General features: G+C 41.2%; 1 protein-coding gene across 5 annotated transcripts in view; it reads right to left on the bottom strand.

Moving 5' to 3' along the window:
- Nucleotides 1-20,522, bottom strand: part of LOC144679970 (solute carrier family 45 member 4-like) — a 79,498-nt gene extending 58,976 nt beyond the window's left edge. For 2 of the 5 annotated variants that reach the window (XM_078540989.1, XM_078540994.1), the window contains exon 1: nt 20,332-20,522. The gene's annotated coding sequence lies outside the window, so the exon portion shown is untranslated. The other 3 variants (XM_078540990.1, XM_078540992.1, XM_078540991.1) reach the window with 3 other exon arrangements.
- Between the last annotated feature and the right edge of the window lie 410 nt (nt 20,523-20,932).

Below are 20,932 nucleotides of genomic sequence, written 5' to 3'. Positions count from 1 at the left end.
TGGATGTCACTGAACATTGGAGCCTAGTCTAGAATAACAAAAAAATAATAATCAGACTCAGACCAATTTGACCTCAAATCCTATAAATGTTTTAACAATTTAATCAACTGCACATAGTTTTCAGATCTGTGCCATAAAACCAGTAGGTTCATAAACAGATCTCACGATATGCCCTACCAATACACTCCTTTTCCCATTCCCTCACCATAATAAAAAGTATGCATACAGGAATAGAACATGCATTTTTATGGAACCATTCACATTCCTTTCTCAGAAGATCTTACAGCATCATGGAACAGATAGTAAATTATTCATGAAATGTTGTAATGTATCTATCTTGAAACAGATTAATGTTTAATGTAAAAAAAGGCTTACATTTATAAATGCACTTTTCACTACCTCAAGGTTCCAAAAGCATTTTACAGCCAACTAAATGCTCAAACATGTTGGTATGAGACAAGGGTCACAGGCTTTTTCCTCTTTTTCCCCAAAAATATACTTTTTAAACAAATTTTAACAAGTAAATTACAGACAGTTCATTTCTTTCAATACAGCACATGGCATGAGGTTATTTTAAGTGTAGTGAGGCACATTTACTACTTACATTTCATTACAAACAAACATACATTCTGAGATACATATACCCCAGAGCCTTTATGCAAGTTCTAGCATGGGCTCTGATATGTTGCTGGCCAGAAGTATACCCATGTACACTTTAAACAGGTCTTGGTCAACCCAGTTCCAGAGTTGAATACAAATCAACCGTTAAACTATTGAAGCAAGTAAAATTCTCAGAAGCAAAAAGGATTTCATCGCTTTTGTTAGCTTGCCTAGAGTTAGGGGTTTTTCCAAACTTTCCCACTTTGTGTCATCTAAGAACTCTGCATAAAGGAAGGGAGGAGGCGATGCTGTATGACGCAACATAAAATCAATCAGTCTGGTACATCTCACTGCTATGTTACTAAGTCACCTGATCAAAGCTCTGCATAGCTTTGGAAGAAGAAACCAGAGTACTCCTCAGCCTGCTCCATGGAGCGGACTCTATAAATGGACAATGATCTTGGAGGTCCGAGAAGCAAAGACAAAGCTTGTTCTTAACCTCCTGAAGATTCTGCTAGACATCAACCCCCACTGACTACAGCAGAGGCAGATTCTGCATGCTTTTTTGGAGTCTGGATGAAGAACCTTTTGACGTTTGCCTTGATTCCTTTCCATCAGTCCAGAGACTCAATTAAAATATTTTACAGTTTTCCAAAAAGAGTCACAGATAGACCAGCAAGGTCTTCCTTCCCTACACGATATTAGTGAGCCAGTTGGGATTTACAACAATCCAATAGCTTCATGGTCACATTTAATGATTCCAGCTTTTAATTTTCTTTTTAAAAAGAAATTTAAATTTGCAAAGTGTCATGATGGAAAATGAACTCATGATCTGGATTATTAACAAGGTGATTAACTTGGGTTATTGATTACTTTCTTTGCAAACTACATTTCAAGCTGTGAATTCTACATTCAGAAAGGCCTGCTCATTGAAACATGATTTCTAAAATAAAAATTAACACTGACGGCCACTTCATTTCATTAGCAGCTAAACTTTGATAGTCTAGAAAAGCAGACATCTTGATTTATAGTTTGATCAAGATTGACCCTGTATCCCATCATGGCATTTGAGCAATGTCACGAAGGAAACGAAGTTACAATGACTGTACAATTAACAATAAATAAGTGCCACCCCAAACCATCCAGCAAGTATTTGAGTGACTACCTAAAGACGACTTACCTAAATCTATCAGGAGATAACTTATATGCACAATATAAAAATGATTGCTGGAGGCTGGACCACTATTATGAGACAGAGTATTAATTCTGATGGAAAGACTGCAGAGAGCATGAGCCAGTCACAGTGGATTCAATGTGTAACTTTGATTAGGGGCATTTCAGTATTGTGATATCCTCAGGAGGATATATTTGCAAATACATCCAATTCAGAAGAAGGGGATTTGAGTGGGAAACAACTCTACACACAAAGGGTCATAGAAGTTTGGAACTCTTCCACAAACAGTAATGGTTGTTAGGTCAATTGTTAACTTTAAATCTGGGATTGACAGATTTTTGTAAACTAAAGGTATTAAAGGATTTGGAGCAAAAGTGGGTATATGGAGTTAGGTTACAGACCAACCATTATTTCACTGAATGCCAGAACAGGCTCGAGGAGCCAAAGAACTCATAAGACATAGGAGCAGAAATTAGGCCATTCGGCCCATCGAGTCTGCTCTGCCATTCAGTCATGGCTGGTAAGTTTCTCAACCCCATTCTCCCGCCTTCTCCCCAAATCCTCAAAGGCTGTCAGGGGTAGGTGGAATGCAGAGTTGAGGCCACAATCAGATCAGCCATGATCTTACTGAATGGCAGAGCATGCTCAAGGGGCTGAATAGCCTACTCCAACTCTTAACTCGTAGGTCCTATTAAGTGTTAGGCATTGCTCAGACACAGAACAGGCAGAAAAGCTCCTCATTAGAAAGGCCTTGGAATTAACTAACCTAATATACTATGCAACTATAATTTACCCATTTATACAAATGCTCAAAATAATAGTCAAAAACTCAACTTAGTTCTTGGCTAACTGAATTAAATGGTTTTTCCTGGTGGCTCAATTGTGTTGCAAAATAATTTTCCTAAACCTGATGCTGCATAATTGCCAGAGACTTCAATGACTTATTAAAACAGTGATAGAAAATTTAGTACAAAAGATAAGGGGAAGAGATCCATAGAGTTAAATAGCTTATCCTTGGCTTAAATATACAAGTTTGCTGCATCTAGATAACGGCAATAATATTGTTATTAAACTCAATTGCTGCATCGTTGGCTTTGATTCTTTAGGTATTAGAAACAATCTTATCTTGGAATGGTACAACAACAACTTGCATTTTTACAGCCTTTTTTAAATATAGGGAGTGGGTGGGTGGGAAGGAAGTAAAAGGATAGTGACTAAAGCATGGAGATATGGTTGAAAGCTTGATAGATGAGCTTAAGATGCTGAAAGGAAGTTTCAGAGAATAGGACTGAAACAGCTGTATTAAGTGGCACTGCAACGTGCAGGTGGAATACAAAAAAAGAGTTAAATAACTAAACAGTGGGCTGGAATAGAAATAGCTGGGGTGAAACTGAGGAGGATGCAGGGTGGTGTTTTTTAATTTAACAGTGTGGGATACGATGAGAATGAAAGTAATTTCTATATGGACTGTTATCTTATATATAAGGTACGGCACAGAAAGAAGCCAACTGGTCCACCTCAGTGTTTATGCTCCATGCAAGCCTCCTTCTATTCAACATAACTTTTTTCCTCTTACATTTATATATCTTTCCCTTAAATGCATCCACTTTCACTAGAAAAATAATCTAGTACTGTCATTCACAACCCAGAATTAGCAAGTCAGCAGTAGCTCAGTGGTACCATGCTCTTCTGACTTTGAAACTTCTTTAGTCAGAAGGAAGCCTTCAAGGAGGAAGTGAGGAGGCGATGGCATAGTGGTACTGTCGCTGGACTGGTAATCCAGAGACCCAGGGTAATGCTCTGGGGAACTGGGTTCAAATCCCACCATGGCAGATGGTGAAATTTGAATTAGACTTAAAAGTCTAATGACTTTTAATGATTGTTGATCATTGTGAAAACCCACTAATGTCCTTTAAGGAAGGAAATCTGCTGTCCTTTCCTGGTCTGGCCTACATGTGACTCCAGACCCATATCAATGTGGTTGACTCTCAAAAATGCCCTCTGAAATGGCCTATTCCACTCAGTTGTTTCCACCACCTTTCAACAGCAACCAGGCCCAGCCAGCAAAGCCCACATGCCAGTGACAGAAAAAAATAGTTCAGTTGAACACAAGATGCACATTCCCATAAGGGGGAAAATAAGGCATTGATAAAAATGAAACAAAAATATAAAGCATGTAAAATTAATATAAACTGAAGGGTAGGCAGAAGAAAAACAAATGGTACATGCCTGTTCAAAAAAGGGGGAGGGGACTAAACGTAGTAAAGGCCAGTCAGTCCGAGACTAATGGTGGGGAAAACGGAGTCATTGACTGGCACCTGGAAAAATATGCATTAAATGAAACCCAGCATTGATGTTAAACCAATTTTTTTTAAAAAACCAACCCAATTACCCTCATCCACTGAAGAAGAAACAATTTGCTTGATGTGTGCAACATCAAGGTAGTTGCACAAACTTTCGTAAACTGCTATTTAGGCCCTAGCAGAGCACTGTAGTCAATTCTGGGCACCATACTTTAGGAAGGATGTCACAGCCTTAGAGGATGCAGAAGAAATTTACCAGAATGCTACCAGGGATGAAAGATTTGGAGAAGAGAATAAATAAGGGTATCAGGCTTTCCAATGGCAGAAGGGTTGGTAATCAGAGGACACAGATTTAAGGCAATTGGCAAAGTACCTGCGGTGGGGGGAGGGGGGGAAGGAAACGACAGCAAGTAATGTTGACCTGAACTGTACTGCCTGAAAAGAGTGGTGGCAAAGAATTAAATAACTTTCAAAGGGAATTGGAAATTACTTGAGAAAGATTTTCAGGGCTATAGAGAAAGATCAGGGGAATGGGAATAATTTGCCTTTCAAAAGCTGGCATGGGCACGATGGGCTATCTGTCTTGTATCATTCTATGACTCTATGGCAGTGAATTCAAATCTTATTCTAGGAGACAAGTACACAAATCTAGGCTGATAGTGCAAAACTGCTTCAGTGTTGTGTTGGGGTGTATTTCAAGATATTAAACCAAGGCACGACCTGTTCCCTTGGTTAGATGTAAAAAAAATCCCAGTTTTTTCCCCCCTGTTATAGCCAATATTTATACCTCAACAAACAAACATTACCTGGTCATCATCATATTGCTGTTTGAGAAAGCCTGTGTGTGTGCAAGTTGACTGACATGTTTCCAACATTAGTAACTTTACTTCAAAAGTACTTTGTTGGCTGTAAAGTATTTTGGGGTGTCCTGAGGTTATGAACAGTACTACATAAATGCAAGTCAGATATTATTACTCTAATTATTGCAACTTATAATCATCAACTTTTGCATTAATATTTTTCAATAAATACTTCAACATTGAGTGCAGATTGAAGAGGTTGCATTCCAATACTGAGGAGGAGTAATCATTGCACATTCAGCATGTACCTTGGCTTGTGACCAAATTCCCAAAAGAAACACGTGTAGAAAATTATACAATGGTGGGGGAAGAAATAATCTAAGATCTTATTCCAAATGGAAGATACATAATAGGGCGCTTTTGGCTCATTTCATGCCTTATAAAAATGATAAGTGAAGGTTGACAGTTTATATTTTGGACACATGGCTGATAACAACACAACCAATCCAGGCCAATAAAGAGCACGCAGCAAGTTATTTTTCATACAGTCAGGAAGGATAAAGTGCATCTTATAACTTTAGATAAATTGTGCATACAAATTATTGCCACATGTTTTGAAAGCCAATCAGCATCATTAATTTTGCTAGTCTTCAGCCACATTTAAGCATTAAATCTACATACGACACTTTAACTTGACAGGAAACAGAACCCCCCATTAAGTGGCAACAGTTGGCTCACGAGCTAGCTCAAGCTTCTGGGACATCTAAGTTATGTGGAAAAGAGTGAACAAACAAGTGAAGTCTGTAGAGACTGTCTTCACTGTACACTGGCACTACTCCAATCACAAAACTAGCAACACTGTAGAATAAATGAAAAACCAAGTACAGCAGCTGGTGTCCATTAATCGAATTGATTAAACTACTCATTAAGAATCAATATGCACGGTATACTTCTAAGAAATTTTCTAGTGTTCCTTGAATTAATGAAAATAAAGTGCAAGATAAATTGTAATTTTACTTCATTTATGTAAAGTGCTAGATGCAATTTTTTTCCTAAAAAGCAGCGTCCAAAGCTATGTCACCTCGCAAGAATTAGTGTACAGGTGTCTCTAACTATATTTTTCATATACCTCAAATTCACGTAGAACAGAAGGCCACTGGTTGCTCAAAGCACTGGGGAAAAGAAACTTGTTCCAAGATAACAAAATAAGCCAAATTTCCCAATTTCTAATTAATGTTCTGCAGCCCTAGCACAACAAGGCATTAATTTCACCTTTGAATTGCCAAGGAACAAAGTGCTAGGCAATAATTTCAACAGTAGTAGTAGCCTGCAGACAAGGGAAACAATACTTCCATTATTCCAAACTTCTGGATTTCTACGCAATACTGAGGTGCAGTTGTAACAACTTGCTTTTCTAGCACAAACATGGAAATCTTGAGCATTACTACTCCAATCTTCTGAAGGACATACCCTGTACAACCCAAAAAGTATTGGTGTTGCAGAGGCACATTCTAGGATTGAATATATACTGGGGTATTCAAACTGTGACCCATGGACCACCTGCCACCCTCAGCCCTTTTACTTGTTTGTTTTATTTGAACTTGATGATTTTAGCTGTTCTTAACTCTATAGCTTCACTGGCAGTCATTAAACCTGAATCAGAATATAAATCAGCAATTTGTTAAAGATAAATCATGTCAGAACAACCTGGTTGAGGTCTTTGATGAAGTAATAGTGTTGATAAGACAGTACAGCAAGTGTTGTACATATGGACTTACAAAAAGGCAGTTAAAGTACCATATAACAAGAATATTGTTTAACGAATATTTGAAATCATAAGATGTGTGGAATCATGGATACAACAGAGTCTTGGGGGGGAGGGCAGTTTGATGGGTGGTAATGTCCAAGATTATTCAATTATTTTAATGAATTTTGTGAATTGAAGAACCAGGGGAGAGAGGATGTTCCACAGGGGTCAAGGACATAATCTCTCTGGAATGAAAAAGGTGTAATAACATTGATTGGTGTGGTATACAGACGACCAACTAGTGGAAGGGTTTTTGGAGAACAAATTTGTAAAGAAATTATGGAGAGGTGCAGGAGTTATAGAGTAATCATAGTGGGGGATTCAATTATCCAAATATAGACCGGGATAGGAATAGTACAAAAGGACAAGAGGGGCGAGAGTTCCTGGAATGTGCTCAAGGTAATTTTCTACAGCAGTATGTTTCCAGTCCAACAAGAGGACATGCACTTTTGGACCTGGTTCTGGGGAATAAATTGGCCCAAGTAGATCAAATATCAGTGGGAGAGCCTCTAGGAGAGGGTGACCATTGTATCTTAAGGTTTAGGTTAATCATGGAAAAGGACAGAACAATCCAGGGCAAGGATAATTAATTGGGGGGAAATCCAACTTTGATGGGATGAGAATGCATCCAAGTCAAGTGAGTTGGAATTAAAAATTGGCAGAAAAGACAGTGGCTGAACAATGGGCCACCTTCAAAGAAAAAGTATTGCAGGCAATATCAAGGTGTATTCCCTTGAAGGGAAAGGTGGGACAAGTAAATCCACAGCACCCTGGATGACAAGAGAGAGATAGAGGTAAAGATGAAAAGGATGAAGTGTGCCTGTGACAGATGTCAGGTAGAAAATACAATGGAGAACCAATCAGGCTGAATATAGAAGGACCAGAGGGGAAGTGAAGAAACTAGTAAGAAAAGGAAGGAGAGAGCATGGAAAGAGGCTAGCAGCAAACATAGAAGACCTTGGGATTCCCTTTTATAAGCATGTAAATAAAAGGGTGGTAAAAGAAAGAGTTGGGCCGATTAGGAACAAAAAAAGGGGACTTGCATGTGGAGGCTGGAGAAATAGCAGGGGTGTTAAACAAGTACTTTGCATCTATCTTTACAAAGGAAGATGCTACCCAGGCCAAGGTGAGAGAGGAGGTAACTGGTACACTAGAAGAACTTAAATTGAGAGGAAGGTGGTGTTGGAAAGGCTACCTTTACTTAAAGTAGATAAGGTACCAGGACCGGATGAGATGCATCGAAAGGAAGTGAGATTGGAAATTGCAGAGGCATTAGTGATAATTTTCCAGTCTTCCTTAGACACAAGGGAGGTGCCAGAGGACTGGAAAACTACAAATGTTACACTTGTTCAAAAAGGGATACAAGGATAAAGCTGGCAACAACAGGCCAGTCAGTTTGACCTCTGTGGTCGGGAAATTTCTGGAAACTATAGTACAGGATAAAATCAATCACTTAGACAAGTGCAGGATAACTAAGGAAAGCCAGCATGGATTCATCAATGGAAAATCATGTTTAACTAAGTTTTTTGAGGTGATAACAGAGAAGGTTGATAAAGGAAGCACTGTTGATACGGTGTATATGGACTTTTAAAAGGCATTTGATATAGTGCCACACAGGCTTGTGAGCAAAATTCTAGGTCATGGAATCAAAGAGAAAGTAGGCACTTGGAAAAGCAATGGGTAACTGGCAAGAAACAGAGTAGTGATAAATGGTTGTTTTACAGATTGGAGGAAGGTTTGTCGTGGAGTTCCTCAGGGATCAGTGTTGGAACCTTTGCTCTTCCTGATATATATTAATGACCTAGATTGTGGTGTGCAGGGCATGATTTCAAAATTTGCAGATGTTACGGAGATTGGAAATGTTGTCAACTGTGATGGAGATAATCTTGAACTTCAAAAGGACAGGCATGTTAGTGGATTGGGCAGGCAAGTGGCAGATGAAGTTCAATGCAGAGAAGTGTGAGGTGATTCGTTTTGGCAGGAAAATATGGAGAGACAGTTTAAAATAAAAGGGAATGTTTCTAAAGGAGATGCAGAAACAGAGGGACCTCAATGTATATGTACATAGGTCATTGAAGATGGCAGGGCATGTCATGAGAGCAGTTAATAAAGCATATAGTATCTTAGGTTTTATTAATAGGGGCATTGAGTACAAGAGTAAGGAGGTCATGCTGAACTTGTAGGAGACACTAGTTAGGCCTCATCTGGAGTACTGTATCCAGTTCTGGGCGCCATACTTGAGGAAGGATGTGAAGGCATTGGAGAGAGTACAGAGGAGATTCATAGGAATTGATTCCGTGGATGAAGAACTGTAGCTATGAGGATAGATTGGAGAGGTTGGGGCTGTTTTCCTTGGAGAAATGGCGGCCAAGAGGAAACTTGATAGAGGTATTCAAGATCTGAGGGGTATGGACCGGCTAAGTATTGAGAAACTGTTCCCACTCGAGAACATCAAGAACTAGAGGACATAGATTCCAAATAATTGGCAAAAGGAGTAAATGTGATGTGAGGAAAATTTTTTCACCCAGAGGGTGGTTGGAGTCTGGAGCAAACTTCCTGAAAGGGTGATGGAGGCAGGTTCGATAGAGGTATTCAAAAGGGAATTGGATTGCTACCTGAAAAGAGAGAATGTGCAGGGTTACAGGGATAAGGTAGGGGAGTGGGACAAGGTGGAGTGCTCTTGAGAGGTTAAGACCATAATGCAGAACACAAAGTTGAAAGAGTAAAACAATTAGGTAAATTGGGACCCATGGATCAGGTGATTCCAAGTTCATGTTATAAAAGCCTGAAGATTTAAGAGGAAAAACAATCTGAAGGGGAACTCAGTTTTGAAAAAGATGAATGAGGATGACACTGATGCATAATACCACCACAGGGATTTGGTGAAGAGTCACACGGACTCGAAACGTTAACTGTATTCCTCTCCGCAGATGCTGTCAGACCTGCTGAGTTTTTCCAGGTATTTTTGTTTTTGTGAAGAGGAAGAACATAATTGATGCCTAGAACAATCAAGGAAAATTCAGAAGGTCACTAACCATAATGAAGATGTTAAAATTCAGCATTCATGTGGCTGATCTGTATAAATGAGAAGTGGTGATCTTCAAATATCGCAATGGAATCACTGTTGCTCACCATTTACACAAATAATTTTGACTCCGTACAATTTCAAAATTTATGGATGACACCAAATATTTAGGGGTTGGCAAATGTCATGCTCAGTACAAGCATGAGGACTGGTTACTGCATATTGTAAGATCATACTTTGTGAAAGTGGCCACAAAATCTGTTAAGATGGCTGCAAATTAACATGTGACTATGGACATTTAAATTCTAGACAGTATTCAATTCTATAGCCAATACTTACTTAAACATGGGCCTGAATAAGAGTATTTTGCAGCCACCTGTGAAGTTCACACATCTCATTGTTTAAAGATGAGACAGTGTTTGAGGAATTTGGGATCTCTAGAACGTTGGTCTCCGAGTGCCATATTGAACAAAGGAGAATATTCGAGCACAACTTGGGGCAGAGATAAGAGTGAATGACCATTGTATTATGATGGTCTGGACCCTAGAAGTGTTAACTCTGCAGTTATGTGACTAAAGCTAACTTCTGCAGTATAATACAACCTTAAAGGGAGAGAAACATCGGAAACAGCTGAACCATCGTAGCTGAAAATCCTCTCATGCAGCCAAAGTACCGTACTTGATCCAGCTTCCAAGTCTACCTAAGAACCAACCTCCTATTCGAATTCAAGAGGATTTGCAGCTTCACGAGAATCTTGTTTCTAAAAGACCTTCACTCCAATTGAAAATCAACTCGACTAAGATGATATCAGGCCGACATCAGAGAGACAGTTATAAATTCCATTCTTATAATTACAGCTTTAACTTCATCTGTATCTAATCTTTGTATGTGATAACATGAGTGTGACGAGTGATTGAGATGGTGTGCTTCAAACATCCAGGGCAAGTATGTGATAATAAATAATTTTTATTTTTAAAATCACCAAAATTCTGCTGCTGGAATTTATTTTAAATTAGGAAAAATCACTGAGGGTAAGGAAATACACACACCTTACAAATAAACATCTTGATTAAGGACTGGAAGGGACCACACAATTCTGTCTGTAAAACATAGTTAATACTGAGGAAGTCTGACAAAATACAAGATGTTAAACTTGCAGAATGGATGTGCAATTGACAAATTAATTTTAATATTGATAAGCATGTGATGTGATACATTTTGTTAGAATAAGGCCACATACACCTCATGTAAAAAGCATAAATAGAATTAATGAAAGATATTTAAAAATACATATACACAAGTCACAAAGCAGTGATACAGGTTAATAGGGCCATTACAAAAAAAGCAGAGATTCATTTCTTTCTCCATTGATCAGCATCTGCCAACATCCATTTTGCCAAGCTATTTAGGTCCCTGCAGTCTTTCCTGAACAAATTTGCCAAATTGGGACATGAACAAATTTTGATTGTTCCCTCAAACCTGAAGCCTAGATTATTTGTTTGCAATTAATTAGTGTGGCTCTAATAAATACCTGTGGAATATCACACCACAGCCTTTCATTACATTAAGATTCCTATTATGTCTATCCACCCTTCAATCACCTCTTTATCCATGTAGCCACACTCCTTTTTTGATGATGTTCAGGCTCGTGTGGCAACTTATTAAATGCTTTTACAAAGTCATGTAAATGTACTGCATTACCTACATTCATCTTCAAGGTTAGTCAAGTGCAGCCTGCCTTTCAAAAATGTGCACTTCCTGGCCCTGATTAGCTTTCAGTTCTCCAAGCAGTTACTAATTTAATTCCATATTATTAGGCACATAAGCCACCAAACCCCAGAGATTTTTCTATCTCAAGTCTCAACAATTTCAGACCATCTCTATATATAAAATTGTTGTACAACTTCCATAGCCAACACTTCTGTTAAGAGACAGGCTACTCATCTAGTATTTTTGCCACCACCTCATTTTTCAATACAAGTTTGATTATCACATTTGACATGCCTTAAAGAAAACTATATTGCCTTTTGTTTTTTTCTCCCCCATACTAGTTTAGGACTTTTTTTTTTAACTTTTGCCTTATTTTATAAAAAATGCATATGTGGAGAAATATATATTTTATATTTCAAATTTCAACTGATTGCCCTGTACATCTTTGGATGCACTCACTTTTCTCCTTACTGGATATATTTGATTTCATCTGATGTAAATATTTGCTGATTTACACAGTTCCTACTTGCCAAATTTCCTCTTATTTAATCCAGCCATGGTACTTTTTTCAAACCTTGTTATTTCCATTCCCACAGTTCAAAGGAGAATCTTTGTCTTGACTTGGTGATTCTTGCATTTACCCTAATTGTACGGTGGTCACTACTTTCTAAACGTTCCCCTGCTTTAGGTCACCTACTGCTTAGGATCATTACCCAAAATGAGACCAAGTAGCACTTACTTCCTAAAACATAAATTTAACTTCTAAAGCATCTGTCAAATCACTCTTAAACTTCTTACCTCTAGTTTGGGTGCAGGGATATTAAACTCCTGACAACTAATTGATGAAGGAAGGGATCAGAAGTTAACCTGTACTTAGTTTTAGATTTATTCACGAAGTGAAACATTGTAAGTGTATAACTCCTAATTATATTCCACATAAAGTCAACAAGAGTCTCTTTATAATGTTTCTATCCAGTTTTGAACCGGGAACCTTACATGTTCGAGGTAAACGTCAAAACCACTACACCACAGAAACAGGGGCTTAAAATTTCACCATCTGCCAGGCTGGGTTTCGAAGTTGTGATCCCAGAGAATTTGCCTGGGTTTCTGGATCACAAGGCGGAACTCACTGCACTCCGTTCTCTCAGGTCCAACCCCAACATTTTCATCAAACCCGCTGACAAGGGTGGTACTGTTGTTGTCTGGCGCATTGACCTCTACCTCGCGGAGGGTGAGCGTCAACTCGCAGACATTTCCTCCTATCTCTCCCTGGACCATGACCCCACCACTGAACATCAAGCCATTGTTTCCAGGACTGTCACTGACCTCATCTCCTCTGGAGATCTTCCTCCCACAGCTTCCAACTTGATAGTCGCCCAACCTCGGACGGCCCGCTTCTACCTCCTACCCAAAATCCACAAACAGAACTGTCCTGGCAGACCGATCGTGTCAGCCTGTTCCTGCCCCACGGAACTCATTTCTCGTTATCTTGACTCCCTTCTCTCTCCCCTTGTCCAGTCCCTTCCCACCTACATCCGTGATTCCTCTGACACCTTACGTCACATCAACAATTTCCAGTTCCCTGGCCCCAACCGCTTCCTCTTCACCATGGATGTCCAATCCTTCTACACCTCCATCCCCCATCAGGATGGTCTGAGGGCCCTTAGCTTCTTCCTTGAACAGAGGCCCGAACAATCCCCATCCACCACTACTCTCCTCCGTCTGGCTGAACTTGTTCTCACACTGAACAATTTCTCCTTTAACTCCTCTCACTTCCTCCAAATAAAAGGTGTGGCTATGGGTACCCGCATGGGCCCCAGCTATGCCTGTCTCTTTATGGGGTATGTGGAACATTCCTTGTTCCAGTCCTACTCCGGCCCCCTCCCACAACTCTTTTCTCCGGTACATCGATGATTACTTCGGTGCTGCTTCATGCTCTCGTCGGGACCTGGAAAAATTTATTAATTTTGCTTCCAATCTCCACCCCTCCATCATTTTCACATGGTCCATCTCTGACACTTCTCTTCCCTTCCTTGACCTCTCTGTCTCAATTTCTGATGATAGACTGTCCACCAATATCCATTACAAGCCTACCGACTCCCACAGCTACCTCGACTACAGCTCCTCACACCCCGCTTCCTGTAAGGACTCCATCCCATTCTCTCAGTTCCTTCGCCTCCGTCGCATCTGTTCTGATGACGCTACCTTCAAAAACAGCTCCTCTGACATGTCCTCCTTCTTCCTTAACCGAGGTTTTCCACCCACGGTCGTTGACAGGGCCCTCAACCGTGTCCGGCCCATATCCCGCGCATCCTCCCTCACACCTTCTCCTCCTTCCCAGAAACATGATAGGGTCCCCCTTGTCCTCACTTATCACCCCACCAGCCTCCGCATTCAAAGGATCATCCTCCGCCATTTTCGCCAACTCCAACATGATGCCACCACCAAACACATCTTCCCTTCACTCCCCCTGACGGCATTCCGTAGGGATCGTTCCCTCCGGGACACCCTGGCCCACTCCTCCATCACCCCCTACTCCTCAACCCCCACCTATGGCACCTCCCCATGCCCACGCAGAAGATGCAACACCTGCTCCTTCACTTCCTCTCTCCTCACTGTCCAAGGGCCCAAACACTCCTTTCAAGTGAAGCAGCATTTCACTTGCATTTCCCCTAACTTAGTCTACTGCATTCGTTGCTCCCAATGCGGTCTCCTCTACATTGGAGAGACCAAACGCAAACTGGGCGACCGCTTTGCAGAACACCTGCGGTCTGTCCGTAAGAAAGACCCAAACCTCCCTGTCGCTTGCCATTTTAACACTCCACCCTGTTCTCTTGCCCACATGTCTGTCCTTGGCTTGCTGCATTGTTCCAGTGAAGCCCAATGCAAACTGGAGGAACAGCACCTCATCTTCCGACTAGGCACTTTACAGCCTTCCGGGCTGAATATTGAATTCAACAACTTTAGATCTTAAACTCCCCCTCTCCCCATCCCCACCCCGTTTCTCCCCCTCCCCTTTTTTCTATAATTTATATAGATTCTTCTTTTCCCACCTGTTTCCATTATTTTTAAATCTAAAACTAAAACTTTGTTAGTCTTTCCACCCCACCCCCACTAGAGCTGTACCTTGAGTGTCCTGTCTTCCGTTCTTAATTAGCACTTTTCTTAGACAATATCACCACCTTCAACACCTCTTTGTTCCTTTTGTCTGTGACATCTTTTGATTATCTGCTCCTATCACTGCTTGCTTATCTCCACAATCACCACGCCCTCAACTTCTCTCTCCCCCCGCCCCCCCACCTTAAACCAGCTTATATTTCACCTTTCTCCTAACTATGCTTCAGTTCTGCCAAAGGGTCATGAAGACTCGAAACGTTAACTGATTTCTTCTCCACCGATGCTGCCAGACCTGCTGAGTTTTTCCAGGTAATTCTGTTTTTGTTTCTGGGTCACAAGTTCAGTGACATTACCACTACACCACTGTCTCCTCAAGCATCTCTTGATATGTGCTCAAGTAATCATTCAATTAATGCCCCCCACTTGTATATACTTAATGTTAAATTCACTGTTAATTGCATAAATTAAGGTTAACAAAAGTGCCACAAAGTGGTCCATTCAGGATTATTTTCTTCAAAATTGATGCTACCAAGTTTTTCAAAAGAAAACTATGCAGACACGAATGACACCAGTGGTGCAAATGGAAGGAGATAGTCTATCACGATGTCACTGTCAAACACACTGACAGGTGGAAAACAAATCTGTTTTAATGCCTTTCAACGGACAAGTTTAGAATCAGTCATCTCCAAAGATATTACAACATGGAAACAAGTTGGTGGGTCCAACTTGTCTTGGTTGATGTTACCTTCCAATCCAGCAATTAATTTACATTCACTCACTCTGCTGACATATCCTTTCATCTTTTTTGTCATACACCTAATCTTGAACGTGACAGTTACAATTTCAACCAGTAACCCTGAAAATGAATTCTTCAGCCTCAAAACTCTAAATAATTTATCTTGCTTTCTATTCAAAACCATTTGCATTCAATCTTGCATCTACAGTTCCTCATTCTTGACACCTCAACTTTTAATCTACAATGTCCCATCCCTTCAGAATTTTAAAAACTTATCACCCCAATAATCTACATTGTTCCAACAAAATCTTTTTCAATAAAAACATATAGTAGAAGGTGAAAAGGTCCATGAGACACCGCAAGCAAGTTTCTTTCAATTTTTTAGGCAGCCTTCATCTCATGAGATGGTTTGTGCCATGGTGGTCAACTAAGCATTACCTGCTGTGGCTCGGGAGCTCTACTCTGACATGGCAGTCTTTGCTGCAGGTGAAGACAGTGGGCCGAGAAGGTGCACGACTCACTGGCTTCGGTTTCCTCTTCAAGGGCAGCTGAGCTTTCTGTTTCTGCTTGCTTCTTCCAAAACATCAGCCTGCAGGTGTCACGGCCTTCAGTAACTGTCTCCCAGTTGCCAGTACCAATGTCGGCTATCTTCATATCTCGCTTTCAGGTGTCCTTCTAATGGAGCTACGGACACCCAAGAGATCATGACCCAGTGACCAATTCACTTATGCTGAAGTTTTTGGGTATAAGGCTGTCACCTATCTGATGAATATGACCAAGCCACCTCAGTTGGTGACCTTGCCTTACCAAGAAATGCCAGGGATTTGTCTGAGATAGCAAAGGTGGAAACTGTTCAGCCTTTTCTCCTACCCATGTTGGCCAGGCTTCACCACTATAGAGGAGTGCACTAGGGACACAGGCTTGGTAGACTTGCAGATTGGTGTTCTCAGTCAGATTGCTATTGTTCCACACGCTATTGCTCTTGGACATAACAGCTGCAGATTTTGCAATGTGTGTATTAATTTCAGCATCAAATGACAGAATGCTATCATTTGGGGCCTAGAAATGTGAAGCTATCAACAACCACCAGTGTCAAATTGTCAATGTTGCTACATGGCATGGCAACATTCTGGACCATGATAGTTGTCCTCCTGATGCAGATGGCTGAACCAAACACTTTACAGGCGTGAGAAAGTCTGTCCAATGCCACTGCATGTGCTTGTCAGTATGGAATGTTAGTGTAGCATCATCATTGTAAAGCAACTGTCTGATGAGGATTTGACACACCTATATCTTAGATCTCATGCAAGCAAGGTTGAACAGCTTTCAGTCAGTTCTGAGTTCTGCTATGCAACATGACGACCTAAAGGCATATGACAGCAAAAAGAATATGCCAGAGTGTCAATGCCAGAACACAATCCCGTTTGACCCAACTATGGATAACAGGTTCCAATGTTGCCTAGTCATTGCTGACCTTAACCAACATGTTGTCATGTACAGATTGTTCCATTTTTCCTACCAAAGTGCTTCACCAACGGGAGTTCAGCCTGAGAGCAATGTACAGAATTAAAATGACAGGCGACTGAAAGTTTGGGGTCATGCTTGCAGACTGAATGGTGATGTTTGGAAAACGGTCACTGAATCCGCATTCGGTCTTCTCAATTCCGCAATACAGCCTGCTCTACATTGGGATCAGTGAATACATATACTAAATTGTGTCCAACAGTTCAAAGTGATGGGTCTAGTGTGGGTGAAGAGTGGGTGCAGTATGCTAAAATGTCATTGTAAATTATGTGCAAAAGTCTCATGGTTTACACCTCTACCAATCACAACAGTCCACTCTATACATTGAGCGCACAATTTGCATGCCAATGCAAAGTTAAACTTTAAAAAAGATACCCAAGAACATAAGAGTAAGAGTGCCTCAATCACTCCAACTTAAGCAAAACTTTATATCCCACTAGTCCCTCACTGTGCCAGTCTCAAATGTCACTCCTCAAATTCATTGAGCCCATGGTTGCTTTAGGTGCTACCTTATATAAACTCAGATTCAATTCATTCCTCAGTTGCTTATTCTGGCTGTAACATGTTGATGCATGATCCACATCCTGTGCCACTGAGCTTTAGGCACTTCTGGGCATAATTACTCTGATATTTTTGCCAACCTTCTGAATTCCACCTTGCAAGATGACATTAGAAAACTTGTAGGCTAGGTAGCAAACAAATAATTGTGTGGTGATAGATTTCAGCAGGAAAAATAGAATCATTTACATCTTAGCAGATAAATTGAATGGAATAGAAGCAAGGGATCTAGGGATAAAGAAAAACATTAAAAGCAGCATCCCAGGTTAGCAATTACAATTCCTAATGAAGTGCTGCTATTTATTTCCAGGAATATAGAATTCAGAAGTAGTGAAGTTATATTAAGCTTGTATAAGGCTGTCAGATCCAAAAGACAGCAGTTTGAAATGCAGAATGCTTCAAAAGTGTACTAAAACATCAGTGTAGATTATGTATTCAAGTTCTGGGATGGGGCATGACCAACAAGCTTCCCAGTCAGAGGCAAATGAGCCAATGTTAGAAATGCTAAAATAAAAAACTGAAGATTGGATACCTGAAATAAAACACAAAAAATGCTATGATTACACAGCATGTCAGCAACACAAAAATGTTTATGCTGCGAGAGGGACCCTTGAGCAGAATCAACTGAAACATCATGGATGATAACCCAAATAACAAGCCGTCTCTTTCAGATGCTAACTGACTAGCTGTGTATATATAGTGTTAAAAGTAAAATATATTGAGCTTTTTAAAAAATACTTTAAAAGGTAAACCTTGCATGCAGTGCTACTACGTAGATTTATAATTCTCATAACAAAGAGCCTAAAACTCACTGACACAAGTAAGATTTTAATGCTGTTATGGTTACAATTTCTGAAGGGCATGTTTTTTCCCCCCACTATTGCATATTTTCCAGATCTGTCCAAAAGGTTCAGTGGTACAAATATTCTTGCTAAAATGTCATGCAGATAACGCAACGTCTACATTAATCTCTTCAAGGATTACTAAAGGAATTGCCTTAAGCTTGAATAAAAAAGGTAAATACAATTTTAATTAAATCAAGTAATTTATTGTCAATATATCAATACTTACCAGAAGATACTGCAATTCCCAGTTTTAGGGTCATTTGCAGACAGAAGCTCCAGGGATTTTATTTTGCGGTGAAATCTTTATCATTCATCTATAATCATCAGGCACAATGAAGCCCTTGTGCTCTTCTCTGAAAGGCAGTTCCCCATCTCAGGAAACACCAAATATTTATTCAGTGTAGCACGTCCAAAGAGCTAACCCAAATTCCTTAAAAAAGCCTTCCAGCCTTTTTCGGGCAGCAACCAAAAAAATTAGCATACTGTAACTAGTCGAGTTTAAGTGGGGCCCACATAGGTTTTAAAAATGTATATATGGTCTCTAAAGCAACGTCCATTAGTTAATCCAATGTGGTTCTAAATTAATGTTGATTATATAACGACTGATTGCACTTTTTTTTAAGCTTACCAGCTTACAGTCTGCAGAGACACCAAGATGAAAATGTGTCCAGTTTAAAGACAGGGAGAATGCAGTAGAATAACGAAGGCACTTACAACTGAAGCACCCAAATAGACACTGCCCGTAATAAACATTTTCCTCCTAATTGTATGCATTTTAATTAAAATATAATAGAAAATGATTCAGGCATATTTCGCTTGCATAGTTACCCATCTCACCTCCGAGAAAGTCCAGTTTGCTTTAAAATCTCACACTTGCAGTCTGCAGTACGTAACTAAGACTTGGAACCAGGAAAGCCAATCACGGATAGTAAATGGTCATGCGACCGTAAATGCGATATTATGTATTCGTATCCTGACCTTTATGGCTGAATGATTAGGTTAAGCCAATGCGGCACCATTAGGAAAAGAGCGAAATTCGCCAGCGGAACCGTTGAAAAAAAAGACATTTAAAAACATACCTTAACGAGTAAATGAAATTACGCCAGCTCCATGAAATGAAATAATTTCTTCAAGCTTCAAAAAAAGCACTCACCGCCAACATACTTCCTTGTCACTTTCATTTTAGGTGGCATAAAAGCACATTAGCTGCCAAATCTTATGAGATTCTGGTGACGGGAAAATGCAGGTTTCAATGTACCCTCGTGACAGTGCAATCATCACACTTGCCTCTACAAAACAGGGAGAATAGATACAGATCTCGGGGCCGAAGTCACCAAGATCCTTTTTAGCAGACTGATACGTACAGAATCCATGGATAATCAGGAAGCAAGAAAGTCCAGTACAACAAACCAGAACCAGAACCAAAACCACACATGGGATCAAAAAAGAATCAAACAGAAGTAAATGGGCTAAAAGAAAAAAGTGACAACCTATTCATAAAAACCAAATCGGAGCCTTTACTACCGTCCAGGGGTCAAATAATCGAGTGAATTGCCCTGTATGGGGGTCATGTTTCAATTGTAAACTTGCAGTGCCCAACATAAACTGTAACAGGCGCAAGAGCTCATTGAAAATCCTACAATAAACATGTAGAGTTTACAAACAGACACCTATTCCAAATGCATCATTTCGCTAGTGGACAAATCTGCACCTGCAACAACATTTAACTAGTGCAGACACGAATCTGACCAATATGCTTGTTAAAAAAAATATACAAATATCCGTATTAGTTTCACCCAGCTCCCCCTCCCCTCACACTGCGGCCCCAGCCAGACCGGCGGCGAGGGTCTCCGTGCAGCATCTCTACACCCGCCCAGGACAGTGCGCACGGCGCCAAAGGTTGCGGCATCGCTGCCGGGGACCGGCGGCACATCAGCCCCGCAGCGGGTGCCCGGTACAAACTGTATACCGCCTCCCCCCCTCTCTCTCTCTCTCCACCGTCCCGGTATAGCTCCTCCGGGCTACAGCTTTCCTCATCGAGAGCTGCTATGTACCAGCCTCCCCCTCCGGTCCCCGTGCGGGGCTGGGTAGGCGACCCCTCCGAATTATCCCCACTCCCCGTCTTCTCTCACCTTTCCCCGCAGACCGGTTGCTGAAGCGGGGCCTTCGGCAGGAATGAGTGTCCCGCGGTCCGGGAGTAGTTGGGGTTTTATCAGGGGCTGAGTGTGCAGTGTTTTTTTCCGGCGTGCGTGCTCTTGGAGGCCGGGCCGCTCTCTCACCATTTCCCGGGAGGGAGGCGGGGTGGGGGAGGGGAAAGGCTGGATGGGGGGGTGGGGGAGGATTTTTAAATTGAAGAAACAGCCGTTAACGACAACTTCCGGTGACGGCGCCTTCAAGACACCGCGCGCCACCCAAGCGCATGCGCCTCCACTCATTCCCCCCCCCCACCGTAACCCCCTCCCATTACCCCATCCTCCCGCAAAACCTTTCCCCACACTCCCATCCTCCTCCCCACAGTCCCACTCACCCCCATGCTCCCGCAACCACCATCCCCCTCAAACCCCTCCCCACAGTCCCACTCACCCCCATACCTCCCCAATCCTCCCCCTCAACCCCCTCCCCACAGTCCCACTCACCCCCATACCTCCCCACAGATCCACTCACCCCCATACCTCCCCAATCCTCCCCCTCAACCCCCTCCCCACAGTCCCACTCACCCCCATACCTCCCCAA

This window comes from Cetorhinus maximus, chromosome 4 (assembly GCF_964194155.1).
Source record: "Cetorhinus maximus chromosome 4, sCetMax3.hap1.1, whole genome shotgun sequence".
NCBI classification, from domain to species: domain Eukaryota; kingdom Metazoa; phylum Chordata; class Chondrichthyes; order Lamniformes; family Cetorhinidae; genus Cetorhinus; species Cetorhinus maximus.
This window is presented reverse-complemented; position numbering and strand designations above follow the sequence as displayed.